Source organism: Capsicum annuum, chromosome 9 (assembly GCF_002878395.1).
Source record: "Capsicum annuum cultivar UCD-10X-F1 chromosome 9, UCD10Xv1.1, whole genome shotgun sequence".
In the NCBI taxonomy this organism is placed as follows: domain Eukaryota; kingdom Viridiplantae; phylum Streptophyta; class Magnoliopsida; order Solanales; family Solanaceae; genus Capsicum; species Capsicum annuum.
Genome location: NC_061119.1, coordinates 78,643,337 through 78,661,376, shown reverse-complemented (window position 1 = coordinate 78,661,376; position 18,040 = coordinate 78,643,337).

Genomic DNA, 18,040 nt, shown 5'->3' with positions numbered 1-18,040 from the left:
GATAGAGAGCACTAGCCGTAGAGTAGGAATCAGAACTCCCCCAATTCTTCTTAGACCACTTTCCACCATCTCTACAACTCTGTTGTTGGCCTCCATCCTGATAAAAAAATCTTAACTTCTTATTCTATCTATCCCCTATCTCCACCTACTTCTTCTTTTCTTCCTCAACCTGCAGTATATACACAACCAATCTGGAGATGTCTATATCTTTATTCAACATGGCAGCCTTACTCTCAAAAATCAAATCACGAGATAACCCAAAAGCAAGTTTCCTCATTCTAGCCCGCATGCTAGACACTAACTCAAGAGTATATCCAAACAATTGATGGAATTTCAAGGCACACTCCTTGTCCATCATCTTACCTTGCTTTAGATTAACAAACTCTTTCGCTTTGGCCTCCATCAACCCTTGAAGAAAGAAGTGGTCTAGAAAAGAACTAGAGAAATCATTCTACAGTACAGATTTATCATCATATCTCCTAGACTGTTCCCATTCCTCATACTATTGGTATGCTACATCCTTCAACTGATAAGTTACAAACTCTACATCCTCCATATTAGTAGCATACATAACTCAAAAGCTCTTCTATATCTCATTTTTAAAACCTTAAGGATCATCCTCAACCTTAACACTAGTAAAATTTGGAGGACTCAACCTCATAAACTGGCCAACCCTTATGGTCTCAGAAGATAGAGTAACAGAAGCTACATGCTTAGATTGAGAAGCTACCAATTGAACTAACATATGAATGATTGCTGAAATTCTGTATTCAACATATCATCCTGAGGAGATTGAGGAGGACTAAAGGGAACAGGTGGAACTCTAAAAGGGTAATCACGAACTGGACCCCTTGACTAGATTTGTACCCCATAAGTAGGGTGTGTCCAATCATAATTGTCCTCAAGTGGGACAGAGAAGTTTCCATGAGCTTCAAATTGTCTAGGAGAAATGATGTAAAAAGTGAACAAATATGAATTAGAGGAGATTCAAGATGTTAGACTTTATAGCTCGAAATAGAACAATAGGAAAAAGAAAAATTCTAAAATGTCTCATAGCCTCTCCCTTATAAGTATGGTGCGCTACACACCCATAAATAAGACTCTACTTGACACAACTTCTTTGGACACCAATGATACCAAACCTAGGCTCTGATACCATTTTTGTCAGGACCCAAATCAAGGCTTGGCCATGATGGGTATTTCAAGTCCCACATGTATCGAAGATCATCCCCTGCACCAAACCAAACCAAATGCACCACACCCTAAGGTCGGATGAATTCCAAAATATTACAAGTTGGCATACAATAGCCTAAGAAATATTTAAAAGCATGTTAATAACTAACCACCGATGACTAGCCAAACGACTAACCGACACCGCCTAATAGCCATAGTAGTCCAAACAAAGCCTTTAACATGACCCAAACCATGGCCTAGTCGTGTCGAGCATCTCAACTCCAACCAGGATCGGAGAACATGCCCAATACCCAAACGTAACTGTCCTGTACCCTATGTCAGATGAATTCCAAACATATAACAAGATAAAACAATAATAATTCAAAGATAAGTAACTAAAGTCTATACTCATAATCCAACAACCGCAACCAAATATCCAATCGGTGTCAACCCTAATGCCAATACCAATACCAAGGTTGACACTAATACCGACACGCCCATGCCTATAGTAGTCCGACAAAGCCTCTAATCAGAATTAAATAACATACGGTAGGGACATACCCCCGGCCATAGCCAGAACCCAAATACAAGAAACAAAAATAATGAAAAAAAGTACATAGCATAAAATGGAGTCTTCCAGAGTATGGAATCTCACCCTTTAATCTGACTCTAAGCTATCCCAAAATCTAAGTCACTGAGTAGGAGGAATGGTAGTATAATTGATTCTTGCATCATATGAGGATACAGTGCTTGAAGATGGTTAGTGGAGAGAACGCTAGCATGTACTCAGGGATAAAGATAAAATAATGTCATTATTCAAAACCAAATCATATAGCCATATGTAATCAAACATACATAATATACCATGCTGATATAGGGAACAAGGTTTAGCATATATTTAAAACCTTTACCTAGGTTATGTAGCTTTGCCGTCCTAAGACCACCCATGGGCTATATGGGTTCATCTCCCCCTGCTGAAAAGGTCCCAGTGCGTGTTAGCTGCATGAACAGCGAAAAGTACCTGAGATGACTAGTATATCTCCCAAATTATAAAGTGGGATATCATGCACATGATCACCATGACACAACCTCACATCGGCTAACATAACTTTTTAGTATTGGTCCCCGCGAGACCTCCACCTTCCACGCATTGCTACATACCCACCTTTGAGCCCATATTAAAAGCAATTACACATTCCAACCATTTACTAAGAAGTGTTTTATTAGGCATTAACCATTGGTACCGTCATACCAAAATTAAAGCTTGCAAGTCTATCCTTTTATGCCATACTAAAACCATTAAACCAAGTTGCCTCCAAAGTTTCTATTAAAACCAAAACTATGAACACCAAGTCCTTTCCAAACCATTTAAAAACAACCAGACCAATTTAGGTTCCATTACAATTTATCCAATGCAAAAATAGCGAGAGTAGTCCAACTACGTGAAAAAATCATTCTCATTGGCATTTTAACAAACAAGTTGAGGGAACATAAGTTTCAAAACCATAACCAAGTAATTTGGGGATTCCATAATACCCCAAAATCCAATTCCCATTACCATGCATCCTACAATGTTCAAAACCATTTTAAAACAAAGAAAAACCATAATTAATTTGTGAGAAACATTATTCAACAATGAACATCCTAAACCTCTAACCATTATGTCAAAACCATAAGAATAGTATGAAAATCAAACATTAAACACATTCTCTTTGTGAAACAACAATGAGGAAGTAGTAACATGCCTTAGACACCAAGGAAGACGGAGAGAATCACTCTTGAAAGCCCCTAATTGATTGTCTTGAAGAAACCCTAGCCTCTTGCTTGAACAGAGAGTTTGAGAGATTTTAAGAGTGTTTGTTTAGGAATAATAGGTTAATAAAGTCCCATAAAGTTTTTTATGTCATGGTATCAAAGGGAGTTAAAAAGGGGAAATGTCCAGAATGACCCTAACTTAAAACTATAAAAATACCGCAGATGGTTACGAGTTGATCCTGTGACTCGTGACCATAACATACAACTCGTACCATCAAGTCGTCATAATTACAGTGAGTTGGATAGCCACACATTGTCCACCATACGACTCCCTAACCCCTACTCATAACCTATTCTTACAGCTCTTAGTGAGCCACTTATACTCAGATCCAAGTCAAGTTACTGAGTTTCTAATTAAATGAAGGATCGTCTTAACGATTCATTACCACACCTAATGAACTGTACTACCAAATCGTAACCACAATAGAAACCCAACCACCATCACCGAACACCTTACGAGTTGGGTCACCTGAATTATACCCACTTCATATGACTCGTATGATGAGTCATTACAAGGACAATAAGCTCAAAGCTCAAGAAATTTGCATGGGAAAAACCCTAGGGTGTTTTAATTCTCCCCCACTAAGATCATTCATTCTCGAATGATGGAACAAGACAGTACACACATAATTTGGATTTCACATATCTCTACTTTTACCTTTAACTAAGTTAGAAAACAAAGATTCAAAGAAAATTAATCTTTCCTTTAACTAAGTTAGAAAACAACAATGTTAAGAACAACGCATAGCTCACGCACAAATTTTTGGTATAGTAAATAGGAATGGATATTTGGATTTCATGTCCTCTTCAGCTTTCCAAGTAGCCTCTTCAATGTTGTGGTTCCTCTATAGAACCTTTATTGAAGCTACATCCTTGGTTCGCAATTGACGAACTTGCCGATCTAAGATTTCAACCGGGATCTACTCATAAGATAAGGAATCAGTAATACCAATATTCTTGATAGGTATAATTTGCGATGAATCAGCCACACACTGCCTCAGCATATACACATGGAACACCGGGTGAATGGAGCTTAAACTAAAAGGTAACTCCAACTCATATGCAACATTACTGACCCTCCTCAAAACCAAGTACGAACCAACATACCAGGGACTAAGTTTCCCCTTCTTCTGAAACCACATCACTTTCTTCATTGGAGATACCTTCAAGAACACACTATCCCTAACCCCAAATACTAACTTTTTTTGCCTCACATCCGCATAGGACTTTTGACAACTTTGGGCAGCTTTAAGCCTTTCCCAAATCACCTTCACCTTCTCTATAGCTTGGTGAACCAAATTTAAGCCAAAAATCTCTGCTTCACCAACCTCAAACCACCTAATAGGAGACCTATACCTCCTACCATAAAAGGCCTTAAACGAAGCCATCCCAATGCTTGAGTGGTAGCTATTATTATCGGCAACTCTATAAGAGGCAAATGCTTAACCCAACTACCACCATAGTTAATTACGCAAGATCAAAACATATCCTCTAATGTCTGAATAGTTCTTTCTGCTTGCCCATCTAAATATGGGTGAAAAACAGTACTAAGACTCACTTTGGTCCCTAAACCTTTCCAAAACGATCACCAAAAGTGAGATGAAAACTATATACCGCGACCCGATATGATAGCAATAGGCACCCCATGCAACTCTACAATCTCTTAAAGATAAAACCTTGAATAATTCTTTGTCAAAAATTTAGTCCTCACTAGAAAGATGAGCAGGCTTTATCACACTATCAATAATGACCCAAACCGAATCAAATTGATTTCAAGATTGAGGAAGACCGGTAACGAAATCCATGTTGATCACTTCTTATTTCCATACAGAAAGCTTGATTTATTGATGCAATCCTCTAGGCCTCATGTGCTCAACTTTCACTTATTGGCACACCATGAAATTAGCCACAAAAATTGCCACATCTCGCTTCATATTATTCCACCAATACATCTCCTTAAGGTCATTATACATTTTCATCGAACCAGGATGAATAAATAGAGCGACTCATGCGCCTCAACCAAGATCCTCTCTCACAAACCATCTATATCACTAACACATAACTTTCCTTAGTACCAAAAGGTACCATCACCACTAATGTCAAAGGCTATCACCTTTTGCCCACTTATGTCACCCTTGATACTTATCAAAATGGGATCCAACACTTGTTTCTCCTTTATCTCTGCACTAAGAAATCACTGCATCACCTCCTATACAAATACACCACCATCTTTAAAGTCCAAGAGGCAAAGTTCAAGGTTAGCCAAATGTTGAATATCCTTCACCAACTCCCATTTCTCCTTTTCCACATGAGATAGAATCCCCATAGATAACGTGCTAAGAGCATCAGCAACCATATTAGCTTTACCTAGGTGGTAGTGAAGACTCATGTCATAATTCTTGAGCAGCTCAAGCCATCTTCTTAGCCTGAGGTTCGGCTCTTTCTTAGTAAACACATATTATAGGATCTTATTATCTGAAAAGATATCCACATGCACCCTATAAAAATAATGACACCAGATTTTTAATGCGAACACCATTGCCAATAGCTCCAATTCATGATTCAGTTAATTCTTTTTGTACACCTTCAACTGTCTAGAGGTGTAATATATCACCTTTCTATGCTGCATCAAGACACAACCAAGCCCCACATGAGACACATTACAATATACCACAAATCCATCTGTGGCTTTCTGTAAAGTCGAGACTGGAGCTGAATTTAGCTTATCCTTTAGATTCTCAAAACTACCCTCAAAAGCATCAGACCATAAGAACTTTACCTTCTTATGAGTCAACTTCATCAATGGAATAGCTATAGAAGAAAAAATTTTCACAAACCTTCTTTAATAACTAGCTAAACCCAAGAAGCTCTAAATATCAGTTGGAGTCGTGGGTCTAGGCCACTTCTTAACTACTGCAACTTTCTACGGATCCACCATGATCCCTTCACTATAAATGGCATCACCCAGAAAAGTGACAGCGTTCAACGAGAATTCACATCTTGAAAATTTTGCATACAACTGTTGCACCTTCAGGGTCTGCAATCTATATTGGAGATGATCTGTATGATCTACTTTGCTCTTAGAGTACACTAGAATATCGTCTATGAACACAATGATGAACAAATCCAGAAATTGGTGTAATAATTATTCATCAAATCCATGAATGTTGTTGGGGCATTAGTCAACCCAAAGGACATAGCCAGAAACTCAAAATGCCCATACCGAGTATGTAAGGCAGTCTTAGGAATATCCATCTCCCTATTCTTTAACTGATAATACCAGGACCAAAGATCACCTTAGAGAATAATTAGCACCCAGAAGCTGATCAAACAAATCATTTATCCTTGGAAGAGGGTACTTGTTCTTTATCGCTTCCTTATTCAACTTCTGGTAATCAATACACATCCAAAGAGAACCATCCTTCTAACGCAAGAATAACACCAGTGCACCCCACAGGGACACACAAGGATGATGAAACCCTTGTCTAAAATATTCTTTAGATGCTCCTTAAGCTCCTTCAACTCAGCTGAAGTCATTCTATATGGAGGAATAGAAATCGAACGAGTGTTCGGAATGATATCAATCCCAAAATCAATCTCCTTATCAGGAGGGACACCAGGAAGGTCATCAAGGAAGACCTCAAGAGATTCATTAACCATCGAGATGAAATGCAAAGAAAGATCCTCCGAGTTAGAATCTTTAACCCAGACCACATGATAGAGACACCCCATGGAGATTAATCTCTAAGCTCTAAGGTACGATAAGAACATCCCCATAGGATCTATGGAACCACCCTCGCACTCAATAGTCGACTCATTAAGAAATTTAAAGATGACCTTACGGGTTCGACAGTCTAGAGTAGCATAGCATGAGTAAAACTAATCCATTCCTACTCTGACATCAAAATCAACCATGTCTAATTCAAATAAATCCACTAGAGTCTCCTGACCATCGATAGATACCACACAACCCCTATAGACTCTTCTAGCCACCACAGAGTCACCCATTAGGGTAGAAATAGAAAAAGGGTCTGAAACACACTCGAGACTAAAACTTAAATGCACAACCACAATGGGGTCACATAAAAGAGATTGGACCCTGGATCAAGTAAATAGTACATATCACGAGAAAAGAATTTCAACATACCATTCACGACATTAGGTGATGACTCAGACTCCTGGTGATTAGTGAGAGCATAGAGTCAATTTTGACCACTACCTGAGCCAGATGGTGCACCCTTTGGTGCGGAGCTGAAGAAGAGGTAATAGGAACCTTGTTTGCCCCTAAAAAAACCTTGGCCGCTTGAGAGCTTCCAACCATATGCCCTGCTAGCCATAGTTAAAGCACTTGTTCTTTTCTACATCATATTAACCCCGATGAAATCGTCCACAAAATCTATATGAAGGATATGATAGAGCTGAGTGGGCCCTGCTAGCCTGAGATTGGGCATCCCGTACCTTATAATTATTGCCACCTTTCATCCGACAGCTTTGGGTTGGGAGCACTAGCCATTGAGTAAGACCTAGAATTGCCCCACTTCTTCCTATACAACTTTCCACCATCCCAACCACTCTGTTATTGGCCACTACCCTATTCAAAAAATCTAAACTTATTCTGCTTCTCTCTAAATTTGGCCTACTTCCTCTTCTCTTCCTCTAGCTGCTGAATATACATAACCAGTTTGGAGATATCCATATCCTTATTCAACAAGGAAGCCTTACTCTCCAAAATCAACTCTCGAGATAACCCGAAAGTAAACTTTTTCATTCTAGCTTTCATGCTAGAAACCAAATCCGAAGCATACTGAGATAACTGGTAAAATTTCAAGGCATACTCCTTGACAGAAATCTTACCTTGCTTCAGATTAACAAACTCTTCCAACTTCACTTCCCTCAACTCTTGAGGAAAGAATCAGTCCAGGAAAGCATTAGAAATTCATCCCACAAGGCTGACTTAGCATCATCACCCCTTGAATGGTCCCATTCTTCGTACCACTGGTATACCACATCTTTCAACTAGTAGGTAGCAAACTCTACGCCCTCTACATTTGTGGCATGCATAACATGGGAGATTATTTCTATCTCATCCAAAAAACCTTAAGGATTCTCCTCTACTTTAACACCAATAAAGATTAAAGGATTCAACCCTATGAATTGTCCAACCCTTGTGACCTCAAAAGATGGAGTAACAAAAGTACCTCACTCACCCTGGGAAGCTACTAACTATGCCAACATATGGATAGACTGATAAAACTCAGCATTCATCACATCATCCTGAGGGGCTCGAGAAGGACTGGATAGAACTAGTAGAACTCCAGAAGGTCAATCAGGAACTGGACCCCTAGATCAGGTCTGGACTAGACACAACCCGAACCATGGCCTTATTATAATAGGTACCCCAATTCTTACCAGGATCGGGGACTACCCAACCCAACGGCCAAACACATACCCTGAGTTGGATTTATTCCAAACATATAACAAGATAGCATTATGTATAACTAAAAACTCTGGGATAGGTCCATAACCATAACCAACCCAAGCAAGTCCAACCATCCAATACCCAACCAATAACCAAACCAAAATAAAAACACTAAGTAAGTATGAGTCTATAACATAATAGGATGGAACAATCTTAAATACAATCATCCGGTATCAGCCATAATACCAATACTAAGGCCAAGGCTAACACCACTATAAAGATGCTTAGATTATGAAGATGACAGAGAGAAATGACCCTTGTAAGTCCCAAATTGACCACTTTGAAAGAAACCCTAGCCTTCCTTAACCCAAGAGCCTTGAGAGAATTTGAGAGTGTTTAAGAGAGTTTGATTGATTACAAATAGATAAATAAAGCCCCAAAAAGGTGCTTTATGTTGTGTGGTCAGAATAGTTTAAAAGGGGAAATGTCCAGAATACCCCTAACTTAAATTGTTTAAAATTTCTGCAAGATGGTATGACCACCACATACTAATCGTATCCTAGGGTATGAGTGGTACACTTATCTCATACCCTAGGCCTTTCCTTGGACCATTGTCTAATATACGATCACTCAAGCTAAACCGTACCCAACCATATGATTAGGACCATGAAATCGTACCCTGGGTAGAATAGAATCACCTAGACTAAATTTAGGACAACATATGATTGACACCTTACCATCATACCCTAACATATGACTTGTATGTTCCAATCGTACCTTGAATAAAAACTATCCAACCCATACTAGTCATTATAAGACCAAGACCAACGAAGCCGTACCACTTCATATGAGAAGTACCCTATGTCGTATGATATCTAGAAGCCAAAAAATGAGAATTTTTCTAAGGGTCAAAACCCAGGGTATTTTAGTCTCCCCCACTAGGATCATTCATCCCCTAATGATGGACAAAGTAGTACAAGCCCGAATTACAACCCAACATAACAATTCCAATCTTTAACTAAGTTAGAAAACAAAGATGTAAGGAAATCAACCTTCTTTTAACCAATTTAGAAAACAAAGATATGATCAAGAACATATACCTTCCGCACGAATATTCTGAGCAAAAAAAATGTGGATACTTGGACTTCATGTTCTCTTCTGCTTCCCAAGTAGATTTTCCCACCTTATAGTTCGGCCATAGAACCTTAATCAAAGCTATATCCCTGTTCAACAACCGATGAACCTACCGATCCAAGATTTTAGTAGGGATCTCTTTATAAGACAGAGAATCTAAGATACCCAATCCTTCTAAAGGAACAATGGATGAAGGATCACCTATGCACTTTCTCAACATAGAGACATGGAATACCGAATGAATGGAGCTCAAACAAAAGGGCAACTCAAATTCATATGCAACATTACCAACACTCCTCAAAACCACATAAGGACCAATATACGGGGGACTAAGCTTTCTCTTCTTCCCAAACTGCATTATTCCCTTCATAGGAGACACCTTTAGGAACACCCTATCCCTAACCATAAACTCCAATTCCCTATGCCTTACATCTGTATAGGACTTTTGGAGACTTTGGGAAGCCTTAAGACTATCCCAAATCACCTATACCTTCTCCATATCCTGTTAAACCAAATTCGGGCCAAATATATCTACCTCACTAAGCTCGAACCACCTAATAGGAGAGCTACACCTACTATTATACAATGCCTCAAAAGGGGCCATTCCAGTGCTAGAATAATAACTAATGTTGTAAGCAAACTCTACAAGAGGTAAATGGTCAACCCACTAACCATCATAATCAATCACACATGCACAAAGCATATCTTCCAAATATCTGAATAGTCCTTTCTTCTTGCCCATCCATCTGCGGGTGAAAAGTAATACTTAGACTAACCTTAGTACCCACCCTCTTCTGAAACGACCACCAATAGTGAGATGAAAACTATGTACCACGATTAGAGATAACCGAAATAGATACCCCATGTAGCTTCATAATCTCATAAAGATACAACCTTGCATAATCCTCAACCTAAAAGTTAGTCCTCTCTGGCAAGAGGTGAGCTGACTTTGTCATCCTATCCACGATGACCCAAACTGAATCAAATTGGTTCTAAGATTGAGAAAGACCGATAACAAAATCCATGTTGATCACTTCCTATTTCCATTCAGGCAATTCAATCTCCTGATACAAACCACTATGCCTTATATTCTCAACTTTCACTTATTGACACAATAAATATTTGGCCATAAAATTAGCCATAACCTCTTCATACCATTCCACTAACACATCTCCTTAAGATCATGATACATTTTGTTGAATCGAGATGAAAAACATAGCGCAATCCTTGTGCCTCGCCCAATACCCTTTATTGAAAACCATCAACGTTACGAACACATAACCTCCCTTGGTACTACAAGGTACCATCACTACTATTCTAAAATACCATTACCTTTTGCCTACCTACATAACCCTTGATTTTTATCAAAACAGGATCTAGCATTTGCTTCTCCTTGATCTCTACACTAAAAGATGATCAATTCACTTCCTGTACCAATACACCACCATTTTCAAAGCCCAAGAGGTGAAATTTAAGATTAGCCAAATGGTGAATATCCTTCACTAACTCCTATCTATCCTTATCCATAAGAGCTAAAATCCCTATAGACAACCTGTTAAGAGCATCAGTAACAACATTACCCTTACCTGGATAGTAGTGAAGACTCATATCATAGTCCTTGAGAAGCTCAGGCCATCTCCCCTACCTGAGGTTAATCTCTTTCTGAGTAAACACATACTAGAGACTCTTATGATCAGAGATATCCACGTGCACTTCATACAAATAGTGCCACCATATTTTAACCGCAAACACCACTTCTAACAGCTCTAAATCATAAGTAGGACTATTCCTCTTATATTCTTTCAGCTGCCTAGAAGCATAGGCAATCACCTTTCCATGATACATCAGAACACAACAAAGTCTAACCTGGGATGCATCACAGCAAGCCATAAATCCCTCAGTTCCTTTCGGCAAAGTCAAAACTAGAGTTGAAGTTAGCTTATCCTTCAGATTCTCAAAACAACCCTCACAAGCATCTAACTAAGAGAACTTCACCTTCTTCTGAGTCAACTTAGTCAATGGGGCTCTATTATAAAAAAACATCCCATAAACCTCCTATAGTACCCAACCAAACCCAAGAAACTCTGAATGTCAGCTAGAGTCGTGGGTCTAGACTACTTCTTAACCACCGCAACCTTTTATGGATCCACCATGATCCCCTCACTAGAAATAATGTGACCCAGAAAAGTGACAACATTCAACTAGGATTTATATTTAGAGAATTTGGCATACAACTGCAGGTCCTTCATAGTTTGTAACATAACACAGAGGTGATTGGCATAATCCACCTCACTTTTAAAGTACACCAAAATGTCATCAATGAACATAATGAAAAATAGATCCTGAAACTGACAAAATACCCTATTTATCAAATCCATGAATGCTGCTAAGGTATTGGTCAAACTAAATAACATAACCAAGAACTCAAAGTACCCATACAGGGTATGAAGATCTATCTTAGGGAATTCCACCTCCCTAATATTAAGTTGATTATACCCAAAATAAAGATCTATCTTTGAAAAGAATTTGGCACCTTGTAATATATCAAACAAGTAATCTATCCTTGAAAGAGGATACTTGTTCTTAACCATCACCTTATTCAACTGTTGATAGTCAATACACATTCGAAGGGAACCATCCTTCTTATGCATAAATAACATCGGTACCCCCGATGGAGACACGCTAAGATGGATGAAACCCTTATCCAAGAGATCCTTAAGTTGCTCCTTGAGTTTCTTCAACTTAGTCAGAGCCATTCTATAAAGAGGAATAGAAATAGGATGAGTTTCCAAAACCAAATCAATCCTAAACTCAATCTTCCTATCCGGAGAAACACCAGGAAGACATCCAGAAAGCCTCAAGAAACTTATTCACCTCTAGAACTGAATGCAAAGAAGGACCTTCCAAGTTAAAGTGAGCATATAATCGATTATGGCCTATGTCGATACCAGAAGCAAAAACAGATGTAGAAGCAACACCCTTTGGTGTAAAGAAGATAAAGAGGAAACTAGAACATTATTTACCCCCAAAGAAACCTTACCAATCAGATAGTTTTTTTAGCATATGGCCTGGCTAACCACATTTAAAGCACCTGTCCCTTGCTTCATAAAAAAAACCCCAATGTAACCAACCACAGAACCTAAAAGGACATAATAAGGACAACTAAGTCCCAGTAGCCTGAGATTGGGCACCCTGTGCCCTGAAGTTATCGCCATCCCGCTGACGCCTATCACCCGACTACTTTGGGTAGGGAGCACTGGTTGTGGGAAGGAACTAGAACTCCTTTACTTTATTTGGCAACTTACCACTATCCCTGCCACTTTGTTGTTTATTACCCTACTCCGAGAACCTAAACTTCTTACCTTACCTTTCCCCTACCTCAGCCTATTTTCTCTTTTCCTCCTCCACCTATTGCATATGAACAACCAACCTAGAGATATCCATGTCCTTAATCAGTAATGCATTCTTGCTTTTAAGAATCTACTCTTGAGATATTCCTAAAGTAAACTATGTCATCATGTCCCTCATATATGACACCATTTCCAGAGCATACCCAGATAATTGGTGAAATTTCAAGGCATACTCCTTGACCGACATCTTCTCCTATTTTAGATTAACTAATTCCTCTACTTTTACTTCCCTTAAATCCTAACGAAAGAAGCGATCCAGAAAAGTATTAGAGAAATTCTCCCATAGAGATGACTCATCAACCTCACCCCTTTCCTGATCCCATTCCTCGTACCATTGGTACACGAAATCCTTTAGCTAATAGGCAACAAAACTCACCCTTTTCATATTTGTGGCCTGCATAACCCTGAAGATCTTTTCAATATCATCTGAAAAACCCCAAGGATCCTCCTCTACCTTAATACTAGTAAAATTTGGATGACTCAACCTCATAAATTAGCCAACCCTTGTGGCCTCAAAAGATGTAATACCAAATGTATTACACTCATCTTGAGAAGTTACCAACTCAGCACTCATATGGATTGACTAACAAAACTCTATATTTATCATGTCTGGCTAAGAAACATTAGAAATAACTAGTAGAACTCTAGAACAATAAGAGACAGGACCTCTAGACCAAGTATGGATCCCATAAGTAGAGCATGTCCTATCAACATTATCCCCAGTTGGGATAGAGAAGTTTTTGTGGGCATCAAATCATCGAGGCATAATCTGAAAAGCGAAGAAATAGGAATTAGAGAAGATTCTAGGACTTAGATTCTAAGCTTGATAATAGAATACAAAGAGAAACTTTTCTAAATGTTATGTAGCCTCTCTCTTATGAGCGTGGAATGCTACACACCCTTAAAAAAGACTCTAATCAAAACAGCTTTGTGGACTCTCAATTAACCATCAACCTAAAGCTCTAATACCAGCTTGAAATGACCCAAACTGGGGCCTTGTCATAATGGGCATCCCAAGTTCAACCAGGACTAAGGACCACCCCCGATACCCAACCCAACCACCAATTGCATACTCTGAGTAAGATTAATTCCAAACATATAACTAGATAACGTTATGTACAAATCCAGACTTTGGGATAGGTCCATAACTGTGACTAACCCAAGCAAGTTCAACGATTCAATACCCGATAAATAACCATACCAAAACCAAAAAAATAACCAAGTACGAGTCCGTAACATTATAGGGTGGAAAAATCGTAAATACAGTCATCTAGTATAGCTTAACCATTCTAGAACCACCCACAGGCTATATGGGTCTAGTAAAAACCCCTAAATAGGGCCCCAATGTATGTAGCTTCACAAACTGAAGATACCATAGGAGTAGGGAATTTTTGAATACCCTTCGCTCTCCATGATACATATGTACATATACTTAGGGGATTCCCATGTACCCTGTAAGTATCATATGTGGTCACCATGACCAATCCTCATGTCGGAAAACATGAGTTTTCAATGTCCGTCCATTTGACTCACACCTTCATGGTTAGCTATCATACCCCGCTATTATTGCCTAATTAAAACCATTACCACACAACTAAACCACCATTCTATTTATTATTAACCAAGTCTATATGTAACTATATCTTGTAAACAAGTCCTTAGCTATCTTTTTAAGAAAAAGGGATTCCCATGTACCCATAGATTACATTATTAAGTTTACTTGGGGGAATCCCATGTATCCCACAAGATGTTTGTTATTAAGTTTGTTTCAGGGATTTTCTTTTACCCCACAAGGCTTTTAACTAGACAACCTATAACCCCCAAGACCTTACAATTTAACCATTCCAGACAGTTTATACCATCTAGAGTTCCATTACCAAGTTATACCGTGTATAGTTCAATGAAAGTCCAACAATATAACCAAAAACATTCTTATAGGCATTTTATCAAACAAATTGGGGGCATAGTGTTTCCAAAGCCAAAACCATGTACTAATTAACTATTCCCATGCAACCAAATGTTCAAACGACCATAATAATATAAAAACCATAAGTAAAAGACATGGGAAAACCATACAACATTTATGCCATGAAAACAATTCATAAAATATACCTTTAGTTGGAACAAACAATGAGGGACAAGTAACACGCCTTAGAATACGAAGATGATGGAGAGAAATCACCCTTGTAAGTCTCTAATTGACCACCTTAAAGGAAACCCTAGCCTTCTTTAACCCAAGAGCCTTGAGAGAATTTGAGAGTGTTTAAGAGAGTTTGATTGATTACAAATAGGTTAATGAAGCCCCAAAAAGGTGCTTTATGTCATGGGGTCATAATAGGCTAAGAGGGGAAATGTACAGATTACCCCCAACTTAAATTGTTTAAAATTCTCGTAGGATAGTACAACCACCACATACCCATCGTACCCTGAGGTATGAGTGGTACCCTTATCTCATACCTTAGGCCTCCACTTGGACCTCAATACTATCTAACATATGACCACCCAAGCTAAACCTTACCCAACCATACAATTAGTACCATCAAATCTTACCCTAGGCAGAATAGAATCACATAGACAAAACTTAAGGCAACATACTGTTGACACCTAATTTTTGCACTCCACAACTAATTTTAAACCCGAGTTTCTTCGATTTCTAATAAAATCAAAATATTTTTTTCATTCGAATAAATTTTTTTCCAAAATATATTTGTATGTAATTTTGTCATTTTAAGTAGCTATTATATATTATCGTGTTCAATTATACAATATTATTTAATTTGATTACTTAAAAATTTATTCTATAAGATATCGGATTTTAATTAAGGAACATTTTGAAAATAAATATAATAATTAAAATCTTGATCTAAATATAATTTACTCTCAAAAAATAATTTATTTGGACAAATATGTGTTTAATTTTGTCAAATCAAGAAGGTCGGGGTTAAATGAGATATTAATTCATTTCAAATTTTGATTTAATCTAGCCAATTGATTAGATTTGGCCATAATTGAAATCAAATTGGCCACAATCGTGATGCAATTGGCTAATTAATTTTTAATTTAGCCAAAACTTAAATGAATTGGCTAAATCACCAATTCCCATTCCTAATCAACCACTACAAACCCAACCCTTCAGCCCAAAGCAATTTTGACCTGGCTCATTCATCATTTTATTCACCTTAACAGCCAAACAAACAACATCGATACATAACAGTCATTACTCGATTCCCTCAACAATCCTCAACCAATGTACAACATTGGCAACACCACGCACAACAGTCGTACCCCAACCTAAATTCAATTAACCTGAAATCAACCCATGTATATCCTTCTTCACGCGTCTCGCATGGGTTCACATGAAGAAAACCCTTGAATCTTCTAGAAGATCGATGAGGTGTCCTACCCAACGTTCAAACCCCAAAATTCTCAGAATATTTGGTACGAATTCATACAAAGGTGTGCTAATTTCATTGGTTTTAATGGGATTTCCACTTTTTCCATTCCTATTAGTTGAAACCAATTCAAAATTCTTAAAATGAATTCAAAAATTGGTACTGATTGTATGATTAGAGGAGAAACCTTATCCTTTTTTCCTCAAAAAACCCCAAATTACCCCCATTGGCCTTGGTCCCATATCATTGGAGTGAAGATTCACTCCCTATTTTTGCTCTCTCTCTCTCTATAAAGCTCTTTATTGAGCTAAATTTTCAAGTCGGAGGAGGGGAAAACATTTTTGATCAAAAAAATTAGTCAAATTTTTTTTTAGTAAAATTTTTGAGTCGTTGACTGCTCGAAATTCCCAAAGGATCGCTTCCGGTGGTGGTGGAGTTCGACAGTATCTCATTATCCTATTTTGCTGTCCAGCATCCAGTTAGTCTTTGATTTATTTTAATTATTGTTGACGTCATAGTGGTAGCATGTAATTTTATTATTGTGTTATGTGCTGGAAATTAGTTGTTGTAGAGGGGTTTTGAAAGCCATAGTTAATTAGAGAGAAATAGTGAATAATGTCGTGAAACAATATGTTGTTCTTGACTCCATGATCTTTTGAGTTTTTTTTATTACTATTTAATTTTTCTTGTTGGTTCTTTTAGCTTTGGATAATGACTTTCTCTTTTAGTTTGTTAATGGATTGATTTAGTTTGTTTAAGCGATATACGTATCAATTGATTAAACGTGTGCTGATGTTGGCATAGTGGTAGTCTGCTAAATGTTTGAACTTTCAATTTTGATTAAATATTTGGGATGTAGGCTACTGCTTCCTCCCCATTTCAACTAGTCCCTCCATTGGGTAGGATGTTCATTGATTCTCTTCGGTTCATAATACCGGTAGAGTGTCAATGGCTCAAAAAAGGAAATAACTTTTTTCAAAAAAAAAATCAAACAATGGTCTTCAAAGGTCTTTGGTTGTCTTTCCTATTAATTCAGGTTGCAAGTCTCCTTTGTTTTCCGTATGAATTTCCCCGAGTACATGAGAAAAATGAAAGTTATTTGAGTCATTTTCATGGATTATTCTTTGGTCTTTACAAAAGAATAAAGTTTTTCTTTGAAGAATTTTTTTAATGTTCAAATTATTATCCTCCGGTGGCGATCAGTGGCTATGAACGCTAAGGCCCAAGCTTTATTTATTTATTTATTTATTTAAAGAAAAGATTGTTAGTTTCTCATTAATTGGCACGTTTGGTTAACTTGGAGTCGGCATCATCCCCTCTCTTGTTAAAATGTAAAAATATATTGGCATCCTATCTTCATCTATTTTTGCGATTACATGGGAGTATTATAGTCTTAGTATTGCCGTGTTTCTTCATAAAATGTCAACTTTCAGCTTCCCTTCTTTGCCTATATTGTTGTAGTCACTATAATGTCCTTAAATATGTTTAGAAATCTCAGTTTTGTCACTTTCTCTAGGATGAATATCTTGCCTGCAATTTCCTTTTTTCTATTATTATTATTATTTTTATTTTTATTTCCTCTTTCCTTCCCTTTTCTTTCCCAAAAGACTCTTTGGTTAGGAAGCAATATCCTTTGAAGCTTAACTTCTTGGTTATCAAGATTATTCGATCCTCTTGTTACATTTATGTTTGATCTG